The following is a 6,750-nucleotide window of genomic DNA, read 5'->3' on the forward strand; positions in this document are numbered from 1 at the left end:
AATCCTAAAATATCTTAAGGGAACTCAGAATGTTGGGTTATGGTATCCAAAAGATTCTAGTTTTAATCTAATTGGTTACTCAGATGCAGATTATGCAGGTTGCAGAATTGATCGTAAAAGCACAAGTGGGAATTGTCAATTTCTTGGTGACAGACTTATTTCTTGGTTCAGTAAGAAACAAACATCTATTGCTACATCTACAGCATAATCAGAATACTTAGCCGCTGGAAGTTGTTGTGCATAATTGCTCTGGATTCAACAGCAACTCAGAGATTATGGTGTTGATTCATCTGAATCACCAATCTTCTGTGATAATACAAGTGCAATTGCTATCACATACAATCCAGTTCTACATTCCAGAAAAAAGCATATTGATATCCATCACCATTTCATCCGAGATCATGTTCAAAAGAAAGATGTTCGTCTGGAACATGTTTCAACTGATTTGCAAGTTGCCGATATTTTCACCAAACCTTTACCCGACGCTAAGTTTTCTTATTTCGAAATGTTCTTGGTTTAATTGATATTGATTAAATTAAGCACATGTTTAGGGGGAATATCAGCTTAATTTCTATATATCTGCTCGTTCCAGTACTTTTAACAGATAAAAACATAAAGCTTATTACATTTCACTCATTTGTCTCATAAGCTACACAAGCAAGATCTATTCTACTACGCATATCTCGGCTCCAGTTGATCATCCAAGCACTTAGGGAGCCTTGACCATTGCAGACGTCATCCTCAAAGCAAATGTTCTGCATTTCATCTCGCTCTGTGAGGAGAATGACAAGCCGAACTCCAGAAGACTTCAAGATGTCTCTAGCATGCTGAGTACCAAGCAAAAACTTACATCGCTGCATTCTAGCACAATTTCGACGATGCATTGCAAGAGTCACCGTAGGAAGATTTGGACGAGGACAGCGAATGGAATCCAGGAATTTCCACATTCTCATTCCGCGCTCAAACACTCTCCTTCTGTATAAATCCTTCCGGATCTCATACTCTTGTTCAACAGATGGAACAACGGTGATATTATTCTCATTTGCCATTTATTATTAATGTTTTAAATTATGTGTTGCTAAGTGCCTTGTAACCTTGCTTCTTATAGGAACAGATAAATGGATGAAAGGACTTCAACTACTTCAGCCTCTTTAAACGTCAAATCAACTTCTGCTTATTTATTACGGGAATTCAATTTGATCTGCCTAGATCGTGATAATCCTTCTTGAGATTCTCAAAACCTTTTCTAAGTCTCTTTGACTTTATAGCAGAAAGTTGATAAGTCACAAGACTATTTTACAGAAAGCTTGTCCAATCACATTTATTATATTTTATCCTCTGTGTATTTTGCTTCGTAACCTTCAAAATACGATCATTACTTTTTGTCTATTTTATATTGGGTATCCTTCCATCTGATTTTGAATCTTTCATCCGACTAAAGATAAAATGTTTAATTGAACTTTCATCTGGATAATTTCTTTACTGTTTAAGAGTTCTTAGATATTATGTTTAAATCGCACTCAAAACATAGGAGAAAAACATAATATTTCATTGCATTCCTCAAAAAGGCTTCATTACATTTTTCATACTAACTTAATATTCTAGATTTTCCCTCATTGGCCCCCAGATCCTCTTACTCACATCAGCATCCAGATGCCACCTGTTCAACCACTTCAGCATAACCGGATCAAAGCGCCTACCCTTGTACTCACCTGCATCAATCAGATGAGTGAGGACCTTCACTTCTTTCCTATACATCAGAAAAGAAACACCCTGATTCGAGAGGATCTCCTCAACGCTTATGGCACCCAGCAGCTCCTTATACTTGTCCTTACGTTCCTCAAGCTCACAAACATCCTCATACTTGCGTGGAGGGAACGCCGCTTGATGATACATCCGAATTTCTTCCACTTTAAACCAGAGTCTCATAACCCACTTCAGGATGAATTCCTGAAGTTCTTCCTTGAACTCTTCAACAGACAGATTAGAACTCATTTTTTTTTATCAGAGTTTATGATTTAAGTATGAAATAGGATACTCGGAAGATACATCCGAGTGGTCTATTTATAAGGGATTTATTCACGCATTTATTTATTAATGACGATATGCATTCCCGAGATTTATTAATATTATTTCTTTTACCGCGTGCTTGACATCTCTCTCAGCTGTATTTTTTTGAATTTTAAAAGTTGCTTACGTCATCTATCACGTGCTTAGGCCTTTAAAACTTATCGAAAAAAAAAATTGCCTCTACTACACTCCGCATTCTTCTGAGCCCTAAATTACTTCTTCTTCGCAAAGAACAGATAACTCGCATTTATTTCTTGATTTTGCAGGAACAAGATGACACCCATTACCCAAAACGTTCTTCTCATCGACTTTCACACCATATTCGATCTAAAAGATCAAGGATTGGTGGATATGTTCAGAACGATTGAAGCATCTGGGCTGCGGAAATTTCTCGAAGGTGGGAAATTGCTTTACAAGCAAGCCCTACCCAAGTTCTTCCAGACGGCCAAAGTTGAAGAAGACTCCATCTCTGCAAGTCTTGGTGGAGAATCCGTCCGCATTACATCTACCCTCTTCACTTCTTCGTTCGATTTGCCAAGACATGGAATCACAGATTTTTCATCAATTTCTACTGAAACAAAAAAGCAAATGAAGAGCATGTACTCTTTGACAAACAAACCAGTCCGCATTCCTTGCAAGAAGAAGGAATTAAAGATGGAATTCAGGATTTTGCACGATATTGTGGCCAAATCTCTTCTGGCCAAAGAAGGTTTTTTCGATGCAATTACATCTGAAAAATTTGATGTTATGGTTGCTATCTCTGCTGGTATTACCGTAAATTGGTCAGTTGTTTTGTTCAAAGTTCTATCTGCTATGATAACTGCTCCTACAGAACAATCTCAAGGATTTGCAGTTCAGATAGGAGATATCTTGAATGATCTGAATATCCATCTGGGACCCTCATCTGCACTTCATCCACACAAGACTTTAAAAGAAAGAGCCATTGATATGTACAAAGCTAAGCAATTGATTATTTTCAAGCGTGGTTCATCTCATTCCGATGATATTGAGGATTTAACACTCCAGGATGAATCCAAGTCTCTGGCCATCACATCAACAAAGGAAGATACACCTCTTAGGAGAAATGTTCCCAGAAGAAAGACTACAGCAAAGAGAAAAGCTTTAATTTACTCATCTGAATCCGAATCATCTGAATCGGATCAAGTTACTCTGGCTGCTGTTATCTCACCTCATCCGCAGAAGAAAAGAAGAATAGTCAGGCTTCCTCCTCGGATTCCACTGCCTATTCCACCTACATCAATTCAAGCTATTCCCCTCTCTTTTGTGGAAAATGTTGTTCCACCAGTGACTCAGCTCAATATTTCCATGCTCCAGTCCGGATTTTTCAAACAGCCTGATGATATACCAAATCTACTGTCAAACATTCAAAGGTTTATTGATCTGACTGCTGAACACATTATCAAAAATGTGGATATAAAAATGAAATTGTTTGACAAATGGGTCTTTCATCGAACTGAGGATCTTTTCTTCAACATCAAGGAATTGAACACACTGGACAGGATTGCAGCACTTGAAAATAAAATCCTTGAATGGGCTGAAACTAAGATTGTGTCAAGAGCCTTGAACAGAAGAGAGTTTGTTCAACTTAGGCTATGGGAAAGCACTCTTCGACACCTCATTCGAACACAGAGAACCAAGTTCAATCCAACCAGTCTGGATATCTTTGATAAGACCGCCGCATATAACCAACTGGAGAACGATGCTAATCTGATGACAGCAAATGCTCAACTTATGCGACAAGAATTTCCATCAGAAGCATCAGACAGAGTTCAACCTCCCACTTCTGCTCCTCCATCTGATACAGATGAACAATCTCTGATGGATGAAGTTAGTTTTTCTGTCGAACCAATCAATCCAAGCATTTCATCAGCTAAGGATACTTCTGTTCCAGAAGAGTCATTGATCATTGATGTTGTTTCCACAGATCAGTTGGCTCAAGAATTTCAATCCAAGGAACCACTAATTTCTACTGTTCTTGAAGATACATCAATTGATCATACAGATCAGCCTTACTCTTCTGTCCCTCCTGAACTTTCAACCACTGAGAAGGAAATAGAAGTGCCACTAGCTGCATCTACAGTTCTCCACATTCTACCAGATGAAACTATTATTTTTATTGCAGAACAAGTTGCAGATGAATTGCAAGTTGATACATCTGTTTCGGATGATTCCTTTATTGAAGATATTATCATGGACTCTCCAGAACGAACAAAGACCTCTGATTTTGATCCGAACACAGCAATGGTATCATTTGTTTCAAATGAAGAACAAAGTTCTCTCTTATCTGATGCTTCCCTGGTGACAGACTCTTCTGAACAACTGGTAATGGATCTGCCTCCTATCTTTGAGATAGTTAGAACTGATCTTATTCATAGTATGTTCAGGCCTATTACCATTATGTTCAAAGACAAGTTGAATCTTCCATGTTCCTCTCTTTCGGAGATCTCAATCACAGATCCAGATAAGACTTACAAGCTTATAAGGGATATTGCTCCTATACCTCATGCTGTTACTGCTCCTCTGATTCAACTTTGTGCTTCTACTTCTTATGACGCCACTGAGCCTTCTTCTCAGTTGATCCAAGACAGACCAGAACAACACTTAACTAATTCACTCGCTCAAATCTCTACCATAGTCAATGAACTGCAAGCTAATCAGTTGCAAACTTCTACTGAGCTTCGTGATTTCAAATCACATGTGCTGACAATGGTAAACAACGTAAGTGAATCTGTTATGTACGTTCGAAAGCAACACACTGCAGAATATATAAATATTCTTCGGAAGCTTGACAGTCTAGAAGCCTCCACTGAAGCTCACAACAAGCAGATTCATGACACTTTTGGTACCCAACTCACAGTTATCCTAGATCTTTTATCTGAGGGTGGTGATGCCAAAAAGGGGGAAAAAGTTACTGAGTCAAGAGCCAAAGGCAAGGGAAAGAATTAAAAATTTTCAGATCAGAAGAAAAGCAAAGAAAAGCAGATCAAGTCAAGGAATCCTCTGAGAAGTTAATTTTTGACATTTATTTTGTCTAAAATTATTTTTGATCTTTGTCAAAAACTTTTGGAAAAGTCTTTTCGTTGATAGTCTTCATATTTTTTGATCTGGATATTAACTTGGTTTTGACATCACCAAAAAGGGGGAAATTGTTGAAGAATTTCGGTTATAACAAGTCAAAACAAAACCAAGTAAATTAATCAGACTCATCAAAGATTAAAGATTAAAGATTATAATCTATGAAAGATTGCCAGATCAAAGTACCGCTATAAAGTCATCAACCAGATCGAAGTCTCATCCGGATTCTAACCGTTGAAGAAAACGACAAAATCATTTAATGAGATTTTGAACGTTGATCGGCCTACGTTCTAAAGTCAAGATCTGTGAGCTATGAATAAGATAGGTTGGCAGCTCTAAATCAGAAATTGTTGACGGCTCACTGACTACTTTTGAAGACTATAAATACTCAAGTATTTCGGAGATTCAGGACACGAGACCAAGAGTGAAAATTACAAAGCAATCAAATCAAAGTTGAAAAAGCCTTCACTCAATACACCAACTCAGATACTTATCTCATCAGATTAAAGTCTCGATATTCTGAGTTTAGAACACTATAGATCGATCAAGCTCAAAGAAACACTTCAAATCGATCAAGATCAAAGCTACAGCTTTCCAGTTCAAATCATCGAAGCATACTCTGTTGCTTCACCTTGTAAACTCTAAGAAGAAAAGTTACTCTGCTTCGAGTAAAGAGTATTGCTAGGAGTTCCTATCAAAATATTGATTGGATTGGATTTGTACAAAGGGATTGTATAAAGTTAAAATCTTCTAGTGAATCCTTCTGGAAACAAAAGAAGGGGTGACGTAAGAGAATTCATCTTCGAACATCCAGAAACAAGCCTATCTCTTTACTGCACTTATTTCATCTTATCTGCATTAGTATTATTAAGCATTCAATCTGTGAGAAAGATTTCTTCCGCCTGACTTGTTCAGATCTTTCAAGCAGATCAAAAGTTTTAAGCAATAAAACTTCTGTCTGATTCTTACAAATCAGATCGAAGTACCTGCAAAATTTTCAATTGTGTATTCACCCCCCCCCCCCCCCTCCTCACATATTTCGATCCTAACAATGTCTTAGAAAATGATTCGATTATCTCAGATTCTGATACTGAAAATTGTGATGCTTGTATTCAAGGACAAGTATGCACTAAGAAATATGATAATAATGATGAGTTCTATAAACTCATGTATAAATTTGAGGATATTAATATTAATGTTTTTGACAATAATAATATTTTAGAATTCCTTAAAATGAATAAGGTTCTCAGTTTATGATCAAGTATCATTGATAAAATGGATAAAAACCCATCTACTAGTAATATATAAGACATATAGTCTTATTAATCCTACTTATATTATGACAGAAGTCAAAAAACTTCTTAAACAGAAGTATGAAAGCCAGAATCCTGTGACTATTCAAGATTTGGTTGATGAGATTAATAATCTCAAAAAAGAGATAAAAATTTTACAAAATGAGAATTTAGTTCTACATAAAAGAATCAATAAAATTGATAAAGGGAAAGAAAAAGAGTATGATCAAGGAAATTTTCAGGATACTAAAAATGATTATGATCAAACTGATTATTATTTTTAAAAAAAATA

Source organism: Henckelia pumila, chromosome 4, assembly GCF_033568475.1.
Source record: "Henckelia pumila isolate YLH828 chromosome 4, ASM3356847v2, whole genome shotgun sequence".
In the NCBI taxonomy this organism is placed as follows: domain Eukaryota; kingdom Viridiplantae; phylum Streptophyta; class Magnoliopsida; order Lamiales; family Gesneriaceae; genus Henckelia; species Henckelia pumila.